The 24409-nt window shown below is 40.2% G+C and overlaps 1 long non-coding RNA gene across 1 annotated transcript in view; it reads left to right on the forward strand.

The window, feature by feature from the left end:
- LOC134730148 (uncharacterized) overlaps positions 1–24409 on the forward strand; it is a 124270-nt gene that overhangs the window by 21636 nt on the left and 78225 nt on the right. The window lies entirely within an intron of this gene.

Genomic DNA, 24409 nt, shown 5'->3' on the forward strand with positions numbered 1-24409 from the left:
AAATATGTGAGCCAGGGTAATTCATAAAGAAAAGATGTTTAATTGGCTCATGGTTCTGCAGGCTGTACAGAAAGCATGATGCTGGCATCTACTTGGCTTCCAGGAAGGCCTCAGGAAACTTACAATTATGACGAAGGCAAACAGGGAGCAGGCACTTTGCTTGGCCAGAGCGGGAGCAAGGCAGAGAAGAGGGGAGGTGCTACATACTTTAGAATGTCCAGATCTCATGAGGCCTCACTATTGCAAGGAAATTGCCAAGGGGAATGGTGCTAAATTATTCATGAGAAACTGCCCCCATGATCCAACCATTTTTCACCAGGCCCCACTACTAATATTGGGGATTACAATGTGAGTTGAAATTTGGGTGGGGACACACATCCAAACTATATCATGTAGCTAACATGGTTTCAGGGCTTACTGTATTTCGTATAAATTCCTCCTATGCTCTGCTTCATTCAGTCTCCACAATAGTGCTCTGAATTAGGTATTATCCTTATTCCCATCGTTCAGATGAGAAAGTAGAGGCTTGGAGGTTTAAGTAACATGTTTTGTGTTACTTTGGTGGAGCTGGGGCTGAAGAATAGGACATAAGATGACTGCTCCATAGACAGGCAGTTATTAATAAACCCACCTGACAGAGAGAGACTCTGAAGCTCGGTCAGGAAATAATAGGTCCAAATTCACTTACAAGTGAGCAACAAGGTCAAAACCAGAATCCAGGCTTTCTCTTCCCTCATCTGGAGTGTGCTCCACTGTGCAGCCTCTCAAGCCCTCTTGCTTGTGGAATAAATGGATACAAATGAATGCTGAATTTGTATTCATTTCCAGCTAACTGGCAGATTTACACTAACCAGCAGATTTACACTTTCTCCGCAGCACACCTTCAACAAACACATCCTCATGCATACTCTTTTCAGTCTTTGGGGATCTGTCTTCTCTCTCTGACTCACTCCCTGGCCCTGGCAAACTAAAGTCGTAGCCCTGTCTGTGAGCATGTCGGTACCAGACCCCAACAAAGGCTACGGTAAGCACTGAGAAACAGGGGCAGATCGTACTGCTTTACTTGGTAGTGAAATCAAAGACGGAGGTCCCCAAGTGCAGATGACAGAAGTTCCCAAGACAAAATGAGCCACAGGAATTCCCAGGGCTGGCAGCAGATGTGAGAGGTTTTGGAAGAAATTACCCAGGCTAATTAAATGTGAAATAATACATAAAGGGAGCAAGAAAGTCCGTGTTCCCTCTCTTTAATGTGCCTACATTCACAGGGCATCTGTCATTTTGGTACCAAGTCTCAGAAAACAGCCTCAAAGGAGAAATCCAGGTAAGAAGTTCCACTCTGCTTGAAATAGAGAACAAAGATATTACCGGGAGAATTAATGAGTACATTAATGAAAGATAAGTAATAGTGCAGAAGGGCCAAATACAAGGCTTAGCCCAAGGAATGAGTTTGATAAATGTTTGTTGAATGAATTCTTCTATTCCTTTAGTCACTTAGGTCCAACATAGCTGCCATAATGCCAGGTTAAGTGATAGAATTTACAATGAAACAAGTCTGAATCCACACCTTTGGACTGCTGCTCACTAGTTGCGTCAATCTAGAAGGGTTGCTATCTACTCTAACCCTGTTTCTTATGTATACATTTATTTATAGCATTTTCTTGAAAATTAAGTGAACCTAAAAAAATAATTCAGTGATCACCACATTTATTGTGACAGATCTAAGCATATGATGATACGAAGGCCACTCAGAGAGTTTCTCCGAATTGCACCATTCATGCTTTCCTTCAACAAGTCTGTTTTGTTGGAGGAGCTGATCTGATCTTCCCCTCAGACTGAAAGGAGCATGCGAGGCAGCTTAGAAAAGCAAAGTTCAACCTGAACACAGGAAGACATTATTTAAGCCTGAATAACTCTGCTCTGGGGAGCTGCACTAAGGTTAAAATAATTTTGCATGCAGATATAGTTGTTCATTGACACCAGAGGGTAAAGTCATATCTCTCTGGCTGGGATTGGGTTTCCTTGAAAGTAGGGGACAACCAAACTGCCAATCTGACGAGAAGGGGGAGATCCCGAAGTGGAAAAAGGGGACCCTGAAGGTGGGCCTTCATCTGGGTAGGAAGAGAAATTCTCCCCTCTGAACCACCAGACACGTAGGGTCTCAGGGCTGGGGGTGGCTACATGGCCTGGGCCTGTAGAGTCATATCTCAGAGGTTTAAGGTCCTGCTAATATGATTTATGTAGATGTGAATTTTGAAATATTAATGTAAATGTGATGATAATGTGTCTCCTGAGCTAGGAAATCCAAAAAAGCTACCCCAGAGAGGTTACATTTATTTTATTTTTTTTCCATGGGAATTGAGAACTGCATAACAGACACAATTTCTGTAATCATACTGGCTTCAAGAAACCTCAGAGGAGAATTTGTGATCAACCCAAATATTCATTGAAAAACGTTGACTGAGTGCCTACCCTGGGCCAGACTTTCAATGTCTGTTTCCTGGCTTTGCTGATTTTTTTTCCTTTTTTTAAAAAAAATTGTTTTTAATTTATGCCATCTTGTCTTTTTTATGTTATCTTATAAAAGCCTGAAATTCTTTCTGAAACAAGGCAGGTTGTAATTAAACTATGTGATACAACTGCTTAAGGAAACTGACCCATCTTAAGATGCATTAATCATCATTTCTCACATTCATATAGTTTTACAATTTACAAGGAATTTTGCTTCTATTATTTCATCTGATTTGCATGTCAATGTTTTGAAGTAAACAGGGATTATTATTCCCATTTTATCAAGAAGAAAGCTGAGTTTCAGTGTGGTTAGAAGATTTGCTTGAAGTAGGTGGATCGTGGACTTGAATCCCTTACAATTACATTTACTCCAGTTTTCTTTGCATTCCACCAAGTTAGATCATATATTATGTAACATAATATTCTCATTGTACCCAGAGGAGGCCAGGCCATGTTCGGAATATGATGTTCAATTGTACAAGCCTTGTCATATTTGCAGAATAGAATGGCCATGATGAAGAGTCCAGATGCCATGACATATGGAGAATTACCAAAGGGCTAGGAATAATAGCCTGATCCATCTCAGATCATCAGCTGTTCTAAAGTATTGTACCATGTGGGCAGACACCTGTCCTTAAAATTTTGTGGGATAGAGATTGAGCCAATGGGTAGATGGAAGAAGAATCCTATGAGGTTGTGCTTGCCTCCTGGTTGCTTCTCCAACAACCATTCTGCCTGCAAGGGTAAGGATAATTCAACAAACAGGGTTAGGCAGTATAATATTATTATCTCACATAGCTGGAATTAGTGAGCTCTAGTTGGGAAGGGATCCAAACATGGACCTCTTAGAAGCTCAGTGATACCTTTGTTGACTGAGTCCTTTCCATTTCCATTCTGTGGTCAGTAACAACAGCTTCATTCTAAGGCTGACACCATTATAGTCACAAAAAAACTCTTCTGGTGGCAATCTGGACTATACACTTTCCCATTTATCTCTATGAAGGAGAGAGGAAAACCTCTTCCCCGGACACAGAATATAATCTTTCCGCTTTGTTTTATTGGTTCAACTTCAGCTGTTGCCTAACCCCAGACCAATCACGGTCACCAGAGGAGTTCCATGCACTGATTACATGAGGCTAATCAGGAATTAAGCATGGAATCTACCCAGTGATAAAGTAGCTGCCTCTGAGTCACATGGACTGCATGGCAGGAGTGTAGACACATGAATACAATTTTATTGCTGTTGGAAGGCCAGAATTCAGAAGGATTACAGGGTAGCCAAGAACAGTGGTCCCCAACCTTTTTGGCACCAGGGACCAGTTTTGTGGAAGACAGTATTTCCATGGATAGGGTGGGGGTTGGGAGCAGGGATGATTTTGGGATGAAACTGTTCTACCTCAGATCATCAGCATTAGTTAGATTCTCATAAGTAATGTGCAACCTCTCTTGTGCAGTTCACAATAGAGTTTGCACTCCTATGAGAATCTACTGGCACTGCTGATCAGACGGAGGCAGAGCTCAGGCAGTAATGCCCACCCACCTGCCGCTCACCTCCTGCTGTGCAGTCTGGTTCCTAACAGGGCATAGATCCATACCAGTCTGTGGCCTAGGGGTTGGAGACCCTTGGCCAAGAGTGTTTGTTACACCCCCTTCAACTCAAACACTTCCACATCACTATACTCCCCTTCTGCATCATAACATAATGGCCTTGGAATCCTTGACTTAGGCTAAATCAGTAGCTGTGTTTTATCATTCTGGCCCCATGAATTATGAGGTCTTACTCCTGTCTAATTAGAGTAAGCCTCACCACTTATTCCGGTTTGATTATCTGGAATAAAAGCTCTTAATCTCTTACTCAAGATAATGGTGGTGTGTGGCTAGAAGACCCTAGAACTGCTTTTGACACGTTTTCCTATTATAAAAAAGTAGTCAAATGAGAGTGCTGACACATGGAAGATGTCAGGGCATAAAGGATTGCCAAGAAATGGAATCAGAGCCTTGAGGACACTATGAACCTCTGGCTCAAATTGTACCTGAAATTCACCTTAACATTGAACCACTCAAGTACTGACTTGAGCAATTCTCACTGTGTTTAAAGCCATCTTCAGATGTGCTTTCTGTTTCTTGCAACATGAAGAATACTGATATGGAAGAATGCAGTTCAATCAGATGAATGTATTTCTAATCATCAGAACTTCCCCCAAAATAAAACAGGCTCTTGTTCCCCTTTGTCTTCCGTGACTGGAGGTGTTTAGGTAGAGGCTGGCTGGCCATCTGTCCAGGATGCCATAGAAAGGATTTCTGCATTGGTGGGAAGCTAAATAAACTACCTTCTAAGAAACCCTACAATTCTGATACACTAATACCTCTGTAAGGCCAAGATGAAAGTGGAAATTGAGCCAAAACATGTATAGGAGAATCTAAATAAAAGTTACTTGGATGAAAAATGAGAATTTTCCCTCTGAAGCAGAACTAGAGAGAAGACGTGTTTCATTCATTTGTTCTTTGATTCATTCATTTATTCAACAGCTGTGCATTAATCTCCAAATACATGCTAGGCACTAAAGATACAGGGAAAAACAAAATCAATATCCTGCTTTTGTGGAGCTTTCATTCTAGTGGCATGCTATAGTGGCATGCTAAAAGATATGGGCTTTGGATTCAGAAATGTCTGAATGCCAGTCATGACCTCTGTAAGCCATGTAGCTTTGGGTTGGCCTCTCTGATCTTCAATTTCTTCATTGTTTAAATGGGAGCTACTAAACCTACCTCATATGGTAATGTAAAGGTTAAATGAGAAAATGTATATATGTAAAGTACTTCAAAAAGACCAGGAACAAAGCAGTTAAGGAATAAATAGTATTTTTCATCCATGGCTACGGCACTAACAGATATGGATTAAAGGAAAAGTTCCCACATTTCATCTTCTGCATGGTCCCCACCAAGTGCAGATATAGTAAAAATCAGATGATCATGCAGAAGTCTAGAAGAACTTGATTTGAAATGAATCAGATAAATATAATTTGAATGAGAGCAGTGAAAAATGTCTAAGTTCATGTGTTCGTTCATTCAACAAGAGTATTTAATCTCCAATGAGTTAGAAACTATTTTAGGTGCTTGGAACCCAACAGTGACCAAAACAGAAAGCATTTATATTCTACTAAGAACAGAAATACACTAAATACAATATAGAGGGATTGTTATAATGTTACATGGCATTAAATGCCAAATCAATGATACTAATAACTGGCGCTAAGGAAATGGAGAGGAGATAAATGGACCCAAGGGTTTGGGTAGCTAGAGAAGTTTTGAGTGGGAACATTAGGATGTTGGAAGTACCAGAGCACAGGCCTCAAGACTTGCAGTGCTGCTTAGTAAAGGGGAGACCGTGATGATGTGTGTAGTGTGGCATCTGTATTTGGAAAATCTGCAAAGGAATTGCATGCCAGGATAGTGTTGATGAACCAATGCATAAACATATGGGGAATGGGATCATTTTTTATTTTAATAGAAGATTTCAGCAAATTCAAATCCTGGTTTCATTACTTAATAGGTTACTTTGAGCAATTTGTAACCTAGGTCGTAGAGGTGAAATGAGGATTCATTGACAGAATGCCTATAATGGACTCGGTATATAGTAAGCTTGCAATAAATGCTTCATTATTATTACATTATTATTAATACTATGATATTAAGGCACACTACCAACTGTATTCATTTTCTATTGCTTCTATAACAAATTATGAAAAATTTAGCAGCTTAAAGCAACACGTATTTATTAACTCATAGTTCTTTAGGTCAAAAATTGGATTCTTTACTAAGGATATCACAAGGTTAAAATCACGGTATCAGCTGGGCTGAGCTTTTTGTTGTTGTTGTTGCTTTTTTTTTTTTTTTTTCCACAGGGAGTCTCACTCTGTTGCCCAAGCTGGAGTGCAGCGGTGCAGTGGCACGATCTCGGTTTACTGCAACCTCCGCCTCCTGGGTTCAGGCAATTCTCTGACTCAGCCTCCCAAGTAGCTGGGATTACAGGCGCCTGCCACCATGCCCAGCTAATTTTTGTATTTTAAGTAGAGACAGGGTTGCACCATCTTGGCCAGCTGGTCTTGAACTCCTGACCTCGTGATCCACCTGCCTCGGCCTCCCAAAGTACTGGGATTACAGGTGTGAGCCACCACCCCCAGCCTGGGGTGAGCTTTTATCTGGAGGCTTTGGAGAAAAATCCTCTCCGGAGCTCATTCAAGTTGTTGAAAGAATTCACTTCCTTATGATTGTGGAACTGAGTCCCCATTTCTTTGCTGCCAGGGACCACTCTGTTCCTAGAGGCTGCTCACATTCCTTCTCACGTAGCCCCTTCTTCAAACCAGCAACATTACCTCAAGTCCTTTGAGATGGTTTGGCTGTGTCTCCACCTAAATCTCATCTCAAATTGTAATCCAAATTATAATCTCCACCTGTCAGGAAAGGACCTGCTGGGAGGTGATTGGATCATGGGGATGGTTTCCCCCATGCTGTGCTCCTGATAGTCAAAGAGTTCTCACAAGATTTGATGGTTTTATAGGTGGAGGTTTCCCCTCTCTATCCCTCTCTTACCTGCGGCCATGTAAGACTGCCTGCTTCCCTTTCCATTTCCTTTAGTTGGGCATCAGCAGCCTTGGGCTGAATGTTGGTAAGTTTCCCCAGTATTAATGGCATTTTGCTAGAGTATGTCACAGATTTCTGGAGCAGGAGAGAAGGTCAACAGTAAGATGCCACATGGTGATGCAAGAGCTAATTATGGGGACATTTTACTCATGTAGATTCCACTGGCTTACTTGTGAAGAATGGAAGGGTAATTCCTACATTGCAATAGGGGATGAAGCCAGATAAATACAGTCTGCATTGCTTAAAGACAGGGATACCTTCTGAAAAATGCATGCTTAGGTGATTTTGTCATTGTGTGAACACGATAGAGTGTACTTACACAAACCTAGGTAGGTAGTATAGCCTACCACATACCTAGGCATGCGGTATAGCCTGTTGCTTCTAGGCTCCAAACCTGTACAGCACGTTACTGCACTGAATGTTGTAGGCAACTGTAACACAGTGGTAAGTCTTTGTGTATGTAAACATATCTCTACATGGAAAAGGTACAGTAAAAATAAGGTATAAAAGATAAAAAATGGTACACCTCTACAGAGCACTTACCATGAATGAAGTTTACAGGACTGGAAGTTGCTTTGGGTGAGTTAGTGAGTGAATGGTGAGTGGATGTGAAGGCCCAGGACATTGTTGTATACTACTGTAGACCTTATAAATACTGTACATTTAGTTTACACTGTTTATTTTTAAAGTATTTTTCTTTTATTAATGTTTTTTTTGAGTCAGAGTTTTGCTCTTGTTGCCCAAGCTGGAGTGCAATGGCGAAATCTCGACTCACCGCAACCTCTGCCTCCCGGGTTCAAGCGATTCTCCTGCCTCACCCTCGTGAGTAGCTGGGATTACAGGCATGCGCCACCATGCCTGTCTAATTTTGTGTTTTTAGTAGAGACGGGGTTTCTCCATGTTGGTCAGGCTGGTCTCAAACTCCCAACCTCGGGTGATCTGCCCGCCTTGGCCTCCCAAAGTGCTGGGATTACAGGCGTGAGCCACCGCGCCTGGTCTGCGTTTTTCTTTTTCCATTAATAAATTAATCTTAGCTTACCGTATCTTTCTTACCTTATAAACTTTTTAATTTTTTCAACTTTTTGACTTTTTATGATAGCACAACTTAAAACACAAACTCACTGTACAGCTCTACAAAAATATTTTATTTCTTGATATCCTTATTCCATAAGGTTTTTTCTACTTAGAAATTTTTTATTTTAGGCAGGCATGGTGGCTCACACCTGTAATCTTAGCACTTTGGGAGGCCAAGGCAGGCAGATCAAGTGAGGTCAGGAGTTCAAGACCAGCCTGGCCAACGTGGTGAAACCCAGGCTACTAAAAATACAAAAATTAGCCAAGTGTGGTGTCACATGCCTGTAATCCCACCTACTTGGGAAGCTGAGGTAGGATAATCACTTGAATCCAGGAGGCAGAGGTTACAGTGAGCCAAGATCGCAGCATTGCACTCTAGCCTGGGCAACAGAGTGAAATACCGTCTCAAAAAATATATATATATTACTTTACTTTCTAAACTTTTTTGCTAAAAACTAAGACACAAAAACACACATTAGCCTAGGCCTCCACAAGGTCAGGATCATCCATATCACTATCTTCTACCTCCACAACTTGTCCCACTGGGCGGTCTTCAGCAGCAATAACACATATTGAGCTGCCATCTCCTAAAATAACAATGCCTTCTCCCAGAATACCTTCCGAAGGGAAAGCTGATCATAATCTCAAAAGACACAATCCTGAACGCCATAATCCCAAATATGGAAATCCTGAAAGATCAAAGTCTCAAAACTATAATTCTGGAAAATATAATTTAAAATTATATTTCAATATATTTATTTACATTTTTTAAAAAATGATTTCTTTGAAAACATGACAGATCATGGGCCACTTTACACAATAAAATAGGCAATAATAGTCTACATATTTTGGCAAGCATGAAGTATACTCAGGTATACTAACAACAGTCACACGAGTGTAAGAGCTATGAGCAAAGGAACCATATGCATGAAGAAATAGGTCAAGAAGCAAAATTTTAAATGTGTATTACTGTAGTTGGTAATTGTGTGCACTCAGCTTTATAACTGCAGTCATCTGAAATACCACGATGGACAAACTAAGTCTTTTGAGATCAGTCAAAAACTTGATGGGTCACCACTGCATCACCACCGCACCAGTGGCCCAAAGACTCATGATCTTGAGAAATTTTATCTTTCACGAATGCAGACGTATGAAAAGGATACCTCTTCATACAGTGAAGAAGTTTTAACATTTTTATGCACCGTCGCAATGCTTACACACAAAGTCAATGTTGTGGTAATGCACTTTCGTGGAACAATATTTGCAAAAGATGTGTAAAACAATTAGAACTCTCCAAAAATCTTTATACAGTTTATACCTCCGGTATTGGAAATGATGTGAAGATGAAATACATAGCAGAGTGAATTGTAAAAAATAATGCTGATAATTTAAAATAGCAAAAAATAACGGAAAAGAAAATTTGACATATGAAAAAGTGTATGAAAAAGATAGATTATGGACAATTCCGTGGAGATATTTCATAAGAGCTAGCTGACTTTCATGATAATTAACTTTATTTTCATGCCTTACATCACAATGAAGAGGTTTTTTTTTTTCTTTTACGGCATTACTCTCCTCAGATAGTATGTTCACATTCATTTTCTATGTGGTGCTTCTCTTTTTGAGTCTTCTGATTCAATATACACTAACGTGAGCATTCTCTATTGAATTTTCTCATCTTCTGTGTCATGCTTCTAAATTGTTTTGGGAAAGTGGAAATCTGTTCCATACACAGACCACACATTTGGTGGAAACAATATTGGAAAGTGAATGGAATCACTGTTGCTTAAGTGTCTTCTTATGCTAAGATAGACATCATTATTTTGAACCAATCAGTAACTTCATTGACTTCTTAAAGTAAATGTGGCTTTAATTCATTAAAACCTCCTGGAATGTCATCAGATGGAGGGGATATCAATGCAGGCAAATGATGTGTTTTTAAGATGAAGTTTTCATTGTTGCTATATTGCACGTCCAATCCACTCATCTGCATTTTCTGCCAAATGCATTGGGCTAAACGGAAAACACAAACTTTATTGGTAACACTTTGAACTTTTAGAAGCCTTGATCTCACCTAATTACAAATCTGTGATTATGTTTGGGGATTCAATTAAAATCAATTTTTTCTGCATAAAGCCAATAACATGGTAGCATTCCTACCTAACATGATGCAACTATCCTGTGTGAATTTTTGAGATTTTAGACACTAGGGGTTTTAGACTTTAGGGATGTTAATCTTTTGGGATTTCAATATTTGGTATTACAGCATTTGAGATTGTGTCTTTCAGGGTACAAACCCCTTTGGAAGAAACTGCCTGAGGCTTTTCTTGCAGAGGTGTCACTCTTTTTAGAAATATATCTATGGTGGTTTGCTTGGCTTGTTTTTCTTTCCCATTATAAATTTGCGTTCAGCAGGTAATGCACCATAAACATTCCTCTGTATTAGTGAAAACCTTTCGTTGTTGGGGTCTATGTTTTCAAATCTTTTAAAGCACTTGTTAGGGTCTGCAAAAGCTTCTGCTAAATCCTTCACTGTCAATTTTCTTGGGGGTTCTTCTTTTTTCTCTCTCACTTGCAGTTTCCTTTTCTCTTGCCTCTTCTCCAACTATGTTCTTGTTACACTTCCAATAGCTCCTCATTATTCAGTTCCTCAGGACCTTTAGGACCTCCTCAATATCATCTTCCTCCACATCCAGGTTAAACTTGTTTTCCATCTCAACCACAGCCTTGTTGGTTTTTGCAACCTCCTCATCCTTGACAAATCCTTTGAAGCCAGGGACAAACTTCTTGAGTGTTATCTTTCAGATGCCATTCGTACACTCCTTGACAGCATCACCCCAAGCCCAACAAAAAGTCTTTTTTTCTTTGATCTAGACTTTATTATGTATTTGCTTTCCTTTCTTTAATTTTTATTTTAAGTTCTGGGGTACATGTGCAGGATGTGCAGGTTTGGTTATATAGCTAAACATGCGCCATGGTGGTTTCTTGCACCTATCAACCCACCCCCTAGGTATTAAGCAAACATGCATCAGCCATTTTTTCTAATGCTCTCCTTCCCCACACCATACCCACTGACAGGCCCCAGTGTGTGTTTTCCCCTGCCTGTGTCCATGCGATCTCATTGTTCATCTCCCACTTATAAGTGAGAACAAATGTGCCAAACAAAATTTGTGATGCAGTCATAGATGTTGTAATCCTTCCAGAATTGCATCAGTGTCTCCCTTAGTTGCAGCAATAGCCTGGGCAAAGGTCCTCTCCACGTAGTAGACCTTAAAAGCTGCTACTCCTTGATCCATTGGTTGGATCAAAGGGGTGGTGTTTGGAAGGACAAATGACACCTCGATATTGGAAAGAAAGAGGATGTGTAAGAGCATTATCAACAATAAGCAAAATCTTGAAGACTATGTTATTCTCCAAATAGTAATTCTCCAATTCACTGATACAGCAATTTGGAAGTGTATCTTGGAAAAGGCGCTTGGAAAAGGACTTCTTAGTGCTCCTGTAGTACACTGGCCATGTGTGCTTATTGATACGCCTGAAGGCCCTTGGGTTCTCACAGTGCCAGATCACAAAGGGTTACAATTTGTAGCCTGTACCATTCTTCCCAAGCAAGACTATTATCCTGTCCTTACAAGCCTTGAAACCAAATATTGACTTGGCCTCCTTATGTATAAAAGTCATTTTCAGGCATCCCTCTCCAGAATAGGGAGGATTCATTCATATTGAAGATTTGCTCTGGCAAGTAATTTTCTTCCACAATCAGCTTGCTAGAATTTTCAAAATTTCATCTGCCTTCACATCAGCATGCACAGACTCACCACTTACTTTCACATATGTCATGAATAGTGATTCTTTAAACCACCCAGGGCTGGTAGTAAATGCAGCATGGTAGTTGGGTTCAGCCTTTTCCTTCAACATCTCAAACAAACTTTTTGCTTTGCCCATGATCATCACCATGCTAAGAGGGATAGACTTCTGAGTCTGGTCCTCAATCCAGGTCATTAGGAGTTTCTCCCTATCTGATATGGGCCCCTCCTGAATTTTTCTCAGCCTTGTTGTCTTCAGTGAAGCAGATCTTTTAACAGTTTCTGTCCCTTTGTTCTTGTTCTTCAAGATAGTAGCTATGGTGGAATGGGACTTGCCTACCTGGCAAACAGTAACCACCACTGATTTTCCACCTTCGTTGTCCGTCATCATGTTTAATTTTGTTTCCAGGTCAGTCACTTGATGTGTCCTCTTACTGACAGCATTAGCCATAAATTTTGCATGCCTAGGGTCCCACAATGAACAAAACACCACCAGATTAAATCAAGCACAACAGGAAGTGATGAAATAAAGAGATTGTAAAGAGATGTGTAAGGTTGCTGCCCGTGTAACATGGCATACTGTTTTACAGTTAAAAAAGCAAACATGTTTTTAGAAATAGAAGGAGTACACTCTAAAATCACAATAAAATGTATAGGATAGTAAAGACATAAACCAGTAATATAGTCATTTATTATCATGATCAACTATTATGTACTGTACTTAATGGAATGCGTGATACTTTTATATGATTGGTGATACAATGTAGGTTTGTTCACACCAGCATCACCAAAAACATGAGTAGTGTATTGTACTGTGACATCATTATGGCTATAGTGAGCAATAGGAATTTTTCAGCTCCATTATAATCTTATGGGACCACCGTCCTATATGTGGTCCATCATTGACCAAAGTGTCATTATGCAGCACGAGAAGGTATTGTTGTTGTTGTTGTTGATTTTTGTCTTTGTTACTGGAGGTCTATTTTGAATCCTAGTTGAGCTGTAAAGCCCTGAGAAATTCTGAGGACTTGACAAATAGGAATAATAACATGTGTCCCACAAAAGAATTATCTGAGGGTTAAATAAAACTATTTATTTAAGGTTCAGACACAATTCCTGGACTACAGAAGCTGTCAGTAACTTATATAGGGCAGAAGAATTATGCTTCTTTTAAACAGGTAATTTTTTTTATTTTTATAACTTTTCACATACTTTTAGCTTCTAATATTATGTTGATGAATAATTGCTTTCTTTTAAAAAATGAGATATTTTCTTGAAAGAAGAGGAAAAATTTTAAAAACCAAAGAATATGGTTTTCTCTCTGTTACACCAAAATTTTACAATTGGCCTCAAATGGTCAGTCTATTTCTTTCCTGTGTGTCTTCTTGCAAACATATCTGATGAAGTCCTTTTTGAAAGTATGATACTGGCACAAGAATAGACAGGCAGATCAATGAAATAAAACAGCCCAGAAATAGATTCCAGTATGTATAAGAATTTAATGCATGATAAAGGAGACATTACATACCAATGTGAAAAGGAAGAATCATTTAACAAATGGTGCTGGGACCTCCTGATAACAATTTAGAGGGAAAAATCTATTTTAAGCACTTATTTCATATAATGCAGAGAAATCAGTTTTAGATGAGTTAAAGAATTAAATATAAAAATATCAAATCTTAGAAAAACTAGAGGGAAAAAAGGTGAATAAGAACTTAATCTCCATAGGAGTAAGAACTTTCCAAGCTTAGAGCCATAGAATAAAACACAAAGGAGATCAACAGATTCAAGTGCTTAGAATTTAATTTTTTAAATCCTAACACAGAGACATAGAAAAGCTAAAGTCAGACTTGAAATAATAGTTCCAGCAAATCTAAACAATGTGATAACTCTTTCTTATGAATGGCTTGTATCAGTCAGGATAAAAGAACACTAAGTTCTAGATCAATCAATGGGCAAAAACATTCATGGAAATTCACATATAAGGAAAAGATACCTGATAAACAAGCATGCAGTAGAAGATCTAAGCTCATCAGTAATTAAGGGAGTAATACATTGTAAGAATAAAGAATTAATTTTTTAAAACCATAGATTTGGCAAAATTATTTTTAAGAACATTTAACATTAGAAAGGATGTAGAGAAAATATCACACGTATCTATTGTATGCAGTAGTATGAATTTGTGTAATACTTTACAAAACATTTTAATAATTTGTACTAAGAGACTTGGAAATATTTCAGCTAGTTTGGGGCTATATTTCTAATTTTCAGAATATAAGCAATTTTTTTTTTTTTTGGAGATGGAATCTCGCTCTAGTTGCCCAGACTGAAGTGCAATGACATGATCTCGGATCACTGCAACCTCCACCTCCCAGGTTCAAGTGATTCTCCTGCCTCAGCCTCCCAAGTAGCTGGGATTACAGGCACCCACCACCACACCCAGCTAATTTTTTTATATTTTTAGTAGAGACAAAGTTTCACCATATTGGCCAGACTGCTCTCGAACTCCTGACTTCAAGTGATCCATCTTGGTGTCCCACAGTGCTGGGGTTACAGGTGTGAGCCACCGTGCCCAGCCACAAAAATATTTTTAAATGTTAGGAAAAGGAAGAGACAGAAGAGGAGAGAATGAGCCATTGGCAAAAGGTTCGCTATAGTATTAAACTAATAAATAATTATAAATAACACTAATAGGAAAAAAATTGAGTCAATTATGATGCATTCATCCAGGCTTTATATTGTATTATTACAAATATCATTCAGGGTTCTAAAAGGAAACAGATGATAAAGTCAACCTGGAATAATTTGATACAGGTTCAGGAAATAATCAATTTACCAAGAGTGTACAGAGAATAGGAAACCATCTGAGATAGTACCCCAGAGCTAGTAACAGGAGAGCTGTCACTAGCTCTAAGCCTAATGAGGTGAGGGAAAAAAGCAATTGCCAGAACTTGGAAAAAGAGTGTCTTGGAGACACCTAGTCGACGATGACAGCGGTTGTGACTTCTTTAAACCAAGGGACACACCATCTCAAAGCCACCCCATATGGAGGGATCCAGCAGAATAAATATTCTAATACCATTTCTCCTCTCCAATAACCAGCTCAGGTCCCCCCCATGGTAAAGCTGGAGGGCAAGAACACATTTGAGGTCATCTGTACCCATCAGCCTCCCAAGGCACAGGACAGGAAAAACAGCACACATAGATCAGGAGGGAGAGAAGGAAGACATCCATTACACTGGAGAAAAACTGTATGAATTTGCTTTTATGGTATGATCTAAAATATTAAATTTGAGAAAAAGTAGAAATCAAAAAAATACAATAAAATGCTAAGTTTTGGATTAAGGTCATAGAATTGTTAGTAAATTTTTCCTTTTCTTCTTCTTTTCCAAATTTTGGGTTTATTAAAAAGGCAAGAGCAGCCGGGCACTGTGGCTCACGCCTGTAATCCCAGCACTTTGGGAGGCCAAGGCGGACGGATCACCTGAGGTCAGGAGATTGTGACCAGCCTGACCAACATGGGGAAACCCCGTCTCTAATAAAAATACAAAAATTAGCTGGGCGTGGGGGCGCGTGCCTGTAATCCCAGTTACTCTGGAGGCTGAGGCAGTAGAATTGCTTGAACCCGGGAGGCGGAGGTTGAGGTGAGCCGAGATCATGCCGTTGCACTCCAGCCTGGGCAACAAGAGTGAAACTCCATCTCAAAAAAAAAAAAAAAAAAAAAAGCAAGAGCTATTTTCTTTAAACTTTGCATTTTCAGCACAGGTGTTTAGCAAATCACAAGCATTTAATAAAGTTTAAAGAATCAGTCCTCTGAACCTCAGCAACTACTCTTCTCTGCCATATTATTGGAAAGTTGTTGTCCCCCACTCCAGGAGACACAAACCCTGTCCCCTAGCATATCATTGCATAGTAGTGTTAACTCACTTTCACTTAATATTTAATTGTTAGCCATCACTAGCACCTTTTACATTAAGGTATCTGGGGTCAGGGCTGAAGTAAATAAAAGAAAGAAACCATTCACTGAAAACATCTCACTCCCTGTGTCTGCGCTGGCCACAATATTTAAGCTGATGATTATAGTCAACTTCTTCCACCACCTTTTTTCATTGTTGTTTCTCTTACATTTTTCTAGTACCTCAGGAAGATGGGGATGCTGACCAAACTTTCATTTAGTGTTATCTGAGTCTCCAGAGATCTTGCTTTATTAGATTGCCTCAGTTTTCAATTAACCAAGATTGTTGCACAAAAAAGTAATAGGAGGCACCTTAGCGAATACCCTGGATTCTACATGTGACCTTATTGTGTGGCAGAAATCCAATTTCCAATGATAATTGAGATCGACCTTGTTGGCCAGTATAGGGACTGGTCCTCTTTCTGTTGCCTTGTCAACATAATGAGTCCAAAAAGTCCAGAGGGCAATCTCAGTGCACAAATCATCAGAACCATGACTGTCTTTGGTGGTGGCACTGCTCCTGAGGTAGGAGACCTCCAAACCTACCAATCCTAAGGCTATCAGACAAGAAGCAAATGTTCTTTGAATGAGTTATTAGTCATAATAACGTGAGCGTCCACTCTCACCTCCACCTGAACTGATACATTCTGGCTATGTGTTTTAGCTACTGTGTTTAAGTATTTATCACATCCTATAGGACAGTACTCCAACCACCCAGTGTGCTCCAAGATGGTACCATAAATAAGCCTTTAATAACTATATTAGGCCGTTCTTGCATTGTTATAAAGAAATACCTGAGACTGGATAATTTATAAGAAAAGAGGTTTAATTGGCTCATGGTTCTGCAGGCTGTACAGGAAACATAGATCCAGCATCTGCTTCTGGAGAGGCCTCAGGGGGCTTTTACTCGTGGTGGAAGGGAAAGTGGGAGCAGGCACGAGGCGAAGGCAAAAGTAGGAACGAGAGAGAGAGAGTGAGTATAGGTTGAGGTGCTACACTTTTTTTTATATGTACTTTAAGTTCTGGGAAACGTGCAGAATGTGCAGGTTTGTTACATAGGTATGCACATACCATGGTGGTTTGCTGCACCCACAAACCTGTCATCTATATTAGGTATTTCTTGTAATGCTATCCCTCCCCTAGCCCCCCACCTTCTGGCAGGCCCCAGTGTGTGATGTTCCTCTCCCTGTCTCCATGTGTGTTCTCATTGTTCAACTCTCATTTATGAGTGAGAACATGCAGTGTTTGGTTTTCTGTTCTTGTGTTAGTTTGCTGAGAATGATGGTTTACAGCTTCATCTATGTCCCTGCAAAGGACATGAACTCATCCTTTCTATGGCTGAATAGTATTCCATGGTGTATACGTGCCACATTTTCTTTATCCAGTCTATCACTGATGGGCATTTGGGTTGGTTCCAAGTCTTTGCTATTGTGAATAGTGCTGCAATAAACATACATGTGCATGTGTCTTTATAGTAGAATGATTTATAATCCTTTGGGTATATACCCAGTAATGGGATTTCTGGGTCAAATGGTATTCTGGTTCTAGATCCTTGAGGAATTGCCACACTGTCTTCCACAATGGCTGAACAAATTCACACTCCCTGCAACAGTGTAAAATCGTTCCTATTTCTCCACATCCTCCCCAGCATATGTCGTTTCCTGACTTCTTAATGATCGCCATTCTAACTGGCATGAGACAGTATCTCATTGTGGTGCTACACAGTTTTAAATGACCAGCTCTCATGAGGACTCACTCACTATTGTGAAGACAGCCTCAATCCATGAGAGATCTGCCTCCATGGTCCAAACACCTCCCACTTAACCACACCTCCAGCACTGGGGGTTACTCAACATGAGATTTGAGTGGGGACAGATATCCAAACTATATTAATAAACATGTCATCATTTCATCAAGGCAGTTGCTACTGACAAGTGGAGAACCTAGTTAGGTCAGTGAAGGTCATGGATATGTGTCCATGGCTACACTTCCTTGGTTATAAAATGACTTCCACAGTCAGAGGAGATGGTGTGTCAGATACCACAATATAGATAAAGCATTCTGTAATGTTGTACCAAGAATGTTGGTACTAACAGAGAAGTTTTGGGGAGGGAATGAAATTCATACTTGGAATTTGTGCCTATATCACTATTAGAACAAAGGGTTACCCCATTCAGGAAGGGAGGAGAGCAGTAATATCAACATTTTAACAGATAGCTGCCCGGTTTCCTCTGAATGGTGCCATATCCAGGGCTCAGAGTTGGCTTCTGATGCTGACAAATTAGGCCCTCAGCACTGGCACAGCCAGACCAGTACTGATGAGGGGAAGACCATGATGCTGAAACTGTGAGTGGGCTCCATCCCTGCTGCCATGCCCCTTTGTATATGAACCTATTGAGCAAATCCCAAGGTATCTAGGGAAAGAAGTTGACTAATATACACAACACATTATTTCTGGTCCCCCTGATTAATAAGAGCTTCCTCTACAATGAATTTGTCAGGTAGGAATGTGTGTAGACTATAAAGGTCCTCACTCTCTCTATCTACCCTGGGAGGTCCAGGTCCATACCTCCCTTACAGACCTCTTTGTCCCCAATCTTCAAATCTTGTTTTTTTTTACCCGCAAGCAGCTAGCCAACCCATTAGTCACTGCTCATGAGTCAGTGTAAGGATTTCAGCATGAGGAGCATGCTAAAATCTGATGTTCACATCATCTGCTGCACAGACTATCTTCTTTCCCCATGAATTGGGTAACCAGATGCAGAACCTGAGGTTCTGCTCATTTAAATATTTTTCTTCATTGATCCCTCTCAAAAAACATCCAGAGTTGGGGCTGAAATGCAGCAGCCATCCATTTCCAGCTTATGCTGTTATACTTTGCAGATCTGCCATTAAACCAGACCCATTGCTTTGTCTTCCTTCATTAACCAGCCCTAGAGAATTCCCCATAAAGCAGAAGGTGTGAATTGCGGGAGAGGAAGCAAAGCAGCAGATGAAACTCTAGGGAAGTCTGTCCCATCCATAAGTGCAATTTACTTCTATCTTCCAGAATAACTCAGGCCCAGTCTCATATATTCCATTTATCCAGAATAACTCAGGCCCAGTCTTATATATCCCATTTATACTTTATAATAAAATGCTGCCGTGTGAGCCAATTTTATGCTTCATTGTATCAAATAACATCAAGGTCACCATGAACAGCTTAGGCCTTATAGTCACTTGTTATCTCCTGCCTAGATATTCAGTCTCTACTGGGGTCAGTGGATGCTTTTCAAATCGAAAATGGTAGTCCCAGAAGAAGGACTCATTACAAACCCTAGGTGTCAAGCAACTTTTGGGTCTTGCTAGAGCTTCCATACGGCATCACTCTTTGCTATAGATGTTTCCAATACCAATGAGTCTACAGCATTTAAAAGCTCTATAACATTTTGCACTACAGACTGGACTTGTTAGAGCCTTACTTTGCTCTGAGCCTCATTAAAAACTGCCATCATTATGAGTTTCTCAATAAATAGGTCAGAGGAGCTTGTGAAATCTGATGTATGTTGGCCTGAAAAACATAAAAAGGCTCACTAAGTGTGGTGCATATTTCTTTGTGGTGGACGAGGTAAGGCACAGCAACCTGCTTATGACTTCAATGGCATAATGCTCATAAGCATAGGGCCATTTGACCTGAGAAACTTCATCAGGATAACTGGCATCTGAAATTTCACACCATTTGTCTTCTATCTTCTTACATAGATGGAAGAAGATACTTACTAAGGTATGTGGTGTGTTTCATATTTCTTGCTGACCGTAAGAATTAGTATATTATCATCAGGGTAACAGACCATGATGACATTTGACAGGTTGTAACGAGGGCCCCTCCAGACCACAATGACAAAGACCAAGAGAGCTGACATAGGCCTAAGTCTCAAGGGAGAGGGAAGAAAGTGGTTACTGGAACCCGAAAGGAGAAAGTCATGTGAAGAAGGTTTCCTTGACAGGATCCCTTGAGCTTCAGCTGAGGAATAAAAATCAGTCCCACAAGAGAGCAGTGAGAAAAAAAAAAAAATAACCCAACATAATTCTCCTTCCTCCTTCTGATGTCCTGCTGGGACTCCCCATTAGCCAAATGCCAATTGGGAGACAGAGGGAAAAGAAACTGTTGGTGTGTCCATTCCAGACTCCCAGACATGGGAGCAGGGTTAAAGAGAGTGGATGTGGACCAAGTGAAGGTATCTGAGAGAGTGCAGAGAAGCCATGTTTGCCCTAGTGAGATGATTAACATTAGTAATAGATATTTGGTGGAGGTCAGGGGAGAATAAACCAAATGAAACGTCCAGGTTTTTGTTTGATTAAAGATGTTTTATTACTTTGATAAACCTGTTTTTCAAATTGTGATGTGAACTAGATTGTAAACTCTTTAGGCACTATGACTTTTAACTCTTTGTCCCTAGATTCCAGTATTATAATTTGGAAATAATAGATACTTATTTTTATAATAAACAATGTAACACACGTATTTTAAAAGTTCAAATCACACATTTTTTCAAGAGCATACAGAAAAATATATATTTACCAAAATTGACAATTTGCTGAACGATAAAGCAAGTGTCAACAAATTTTAATGAACTGAGCCTATACAGAATATGTCCTCTGGCCACAGTGGAAATGAGTTAGATATTGGTAATAACAACACAACTTGGAAAATCCCTACATGATTGGAAATGAAGCAGTCTGCTTCTACATCACCCTTGAGTCGAAGAAGAAATCACAGTGGAAATTAGAAACTACTTTGAACTGAATGATAATGGAAATAATTTCCATACTTAGAGGAAAATTTATAGCCTTAAATGCATCTGTTAGGGGAGAAAAAAAATCCCAAAAGCCAATGACCTGCATATCTTTCTGAAAAGACTAACTATAGAACATAGTTAGATCTATGAAATTATAATTTTTGAAAAAATTACTTAGAAATTTATGAAATAACGAGCATACAATAAAGATTTAGGGGAAAAAAAGCCAAAAGTTGATCTATTAAAAAGCCTAATCGAATTGAAAAAAAAAATTCTTCCAGATGTCAATCAAGAAAAAAAGGAAAGAAAACTCAAAATGACCAACATCAGCAATGAAAAAAGAGACTTAAGAGACTTAGATGAACAATCAATAGGATACTTCTTAAAATATAATAAAAGAGAGCAAGAATGGATGAGCAGGGTGCTAAGGATGGTCACTCCTATAATAAAATCATAATCCCTTTCCAAGTTTTCAGATTTGAGGCAGTTTTCAGATCTAGAACCCATTAACAAATGGAGTTGGCCAGGGCCCCAAGGAAGTGACCCTCGATGTGAAATGATCCACGTCAGGCACACACTGTAGAAACTCCTCTAGTCCTGCCCCAAAGGGACCTATATCATTTACTGTAGCTACAGTGCACTGGAGGAAAGGAAACGTCTGGGTAGGCATTCAAGGACTATTGCACACACAGTCTGAATTGACATTGATACCTGTAGAGCTGAACTGCCGTCATGGCTCCCCTCCTCAAATGAAGGTTAGTGGGTGTCAGATAATAAGTGGAGTCCTAGAAAAATGCAACTTTTTTATTCCACTGGGTCAACAGACCCACCCAGTGGTTATTTCCTCTGAATGTATAATTTGGATTGACAATTGGAGTAACCCCCACATTGAGTCCCTGACCTCTATAGTAAGATATAGTACAGTGGAGAGGGAGAAGTGCAAACCTCAGAAACTGCCTGCACCAGCTAAAAACATCAATGAAAGCCAGCACCATATTCTAGGTGGGGTGGCAGAGATTAGTGATGCTCTTAGAGAGCCAGAGGATGCCCCTAGCATAACTGTATTTAATTTGCCATTCTGGCAGAAACCAGATGCATCCTGGGGAATGGCTGTATAGACTCTCACAACCTCAGCCAAATATTGTTAAGCCTGAATTACAGTTGCAGGACATGGGACCTTTGCTAGAGTAGATTTATGCAGCTTCAGACACATGTTATGTGGTCATTGACTCTGCAAATGTGTTCTGTCCTAACACAATCAGGAAAGAAGATCAGAAACAGTTCAGATTCACATGGAGCAGCAATAATATTTACTTACAGTTTTGCTTTAGGGCTATATTAACTTTTCTACCCTCTGTCATAATATAGTCTGAAAAGATCTGGACTATATAGAAATCCCACAGAATACCATATTAAGCCATTACATCAAAGACATGTTGCTGCTCAGGCAGGGTGAGAAAGAGGTCGTCAGCAGACTAGAGGCTTTGTGCTCCAGAGCATGGAAGAAAAAGCCTACAAAGACACAGGAATCTGCCACTTCAGTACATTTATTGTGGTCCAGTGGTCAGGGGCATGCTGTGATGTCCTGTCCAAAATAAAGGACAAATTTCTGTATCTTGCCTGTCCTATTACAAAGAAGGAAGCACAATTTCTGCTAGGCTTCTTCAAGTTCTGTAGTTAACACATTTTACACCTAGAAACATTGCTCTGGCCCTGATATTAGCTGACATGGAAGGATATCCACTTTGAGTGGAACACATGAGATCCAACAGACCTCATGATATTGGACCTATCAGGAGTAGAAAGAAATAAAGTATGGAGTTTGTGGTTAGCAAGCTCCAGGAGAAAATTCTGAAGCCTCTAGAGTTCTGGAACAAGGTTATACTATCTTCAGTGGACCATTACTGAAAAACGGCTCCTATTGTATTATTGAGCCCTTGTAGAGACAGACACTTGGCCGTGGGACATCAAGTGACCATTCATCCAAAATCAGGACTGCCATACCAAGTCATAAAATTATGTGGGTCCCTTCACAATCCATCATAAGAGGAAAATGGTATATCTTGGACCAATCTTGAGAAGGGTCAGAAAGCACAAGCAGACTGCAGAAACAGGTAGCCCAGACCCTCATGTCACCTACTCTGGCTGAACTAGGACCCCTCCTCCTTTAGTCACACATGTGGTCATAGGAAGGACTCTTGTATGTCCAGCTGAAGAAATAAAAAGCATAAATCTGCTTTCTAAATGGGCCAACTTAGTGTGTACAAGCCACAAACAGACAAAAGCTTAATTGCAGACTTACTCAGGGGCTGGCCTTGAAAAGCAATGGCAAAGGAATACCTTTGAAATAGGTGGGGCTTTAGGTGATGTGCCTGTCATTGACTTGTGTGGAAGGAGAATTGGTCTGAGTACAGTGGGCAGAGGTTGGTCAGGGGTCTGGAAGAGAAACAATTGAAAATAAAATACTAAAGGGTCTGAGTTACAAGAATGTGGTTAGACACATGAGAGTAGGTACACAGTATGCCTACTAGAAAGGATTCACCATGGAAGAGGTACTAAACAACTAAGCAGACAAAATGACTCAGCCAGTTGATGTCCGCCAATCTTTTTTTTTTGTTTTGTTGTTTGAGGCAGAGTTTCACTCTGTCAACAGGCTGGAGTGCAGTGGCATGATCTGGGCTCACTGCAACCTCCGCCTCCCTGGTTCAAGTGAATCTCCTGCTTCAGCCTCCCGAGTAGCTGGGACTACAGGTGTGTGCCACCATGGCCAGCTAATTTTTGTAGTTTTAGTAGAAATGGGGTTTCACCATGTTGGGCCAGGATGGTCTCGATCTCTTGACCTCGTGATTCACCTGTCTCGGCCTCCCAAAGTGCTAGGATTAGAGGCGTGAGCCAATCTTTATCAGTGCCTATCCCCCAGGCTGGCATAAAGGACATCTGAACGAGTGATCATAGTGGCAAAGTCAGAGGCAATAAGTGGGTTCAACCATGTGGGCTCTCATTTGCCAAAGCTGATCTAGCTACTATTGCCTCTGGACATCAAACCTGCCAGAAAAAGACCAATGCTGAGCTCCTGGTATGGCACCATTTTTTTAGAAGAACAGCAGGTCATTTGGTGGCAAGTTCACTAAATTGTTCGCCATTCATCCTGGAGGTGCCAATGGTTTATTCCCACAGAAATAGACACATATTCCAGGTAAAGACTTGCCTGTCCAGCATACAGGGCCCTAGCCAACTTCATTATCTGGGAGATTATGAAATGCCTGACCCACATCATTGACTCCTACACAAAATAGTAACTGTTGTGCAAGGGTGTGGAAATTGCTCATTGTTATGGGATTCACTGTTCTTATCACATGCTGTATCACCAAGAAGCTGCCAGCTAAGTAGAGCTGATGCTCTGTCTATCTCTTTAATGGTATGATAGTCTCAACTGAAGTGCTATTTTGGATCACCTGTAGCATCATTTTGGAGGCAATATCCTATGTGGATGAAGTGTCATCAAACAGGACATACAAATTGAATCAGAGACCTCTATATAGTGCTGTGTCCCCAGTAGGAAAAATGCAGGGGACCTAAGAACCAAGGGATGTAAGCAGGAGCCGTCCCATTTATCATCACTTGCAATAATCCAATAGGGGATT

This window comes from Pan paniscus, chromosome 23, assembly GCF_029289425.2.
Source record: "Pan paniscus chromosome 23, NHGRI_mPanPan1-v2.0_pri, whole genome shotgun sequence".
Lineage (NCBI taxonomy): Eukaryota > Metazoa > Chordata > Mammalia > Primates > Hominidae > Pan > Pan paniscus.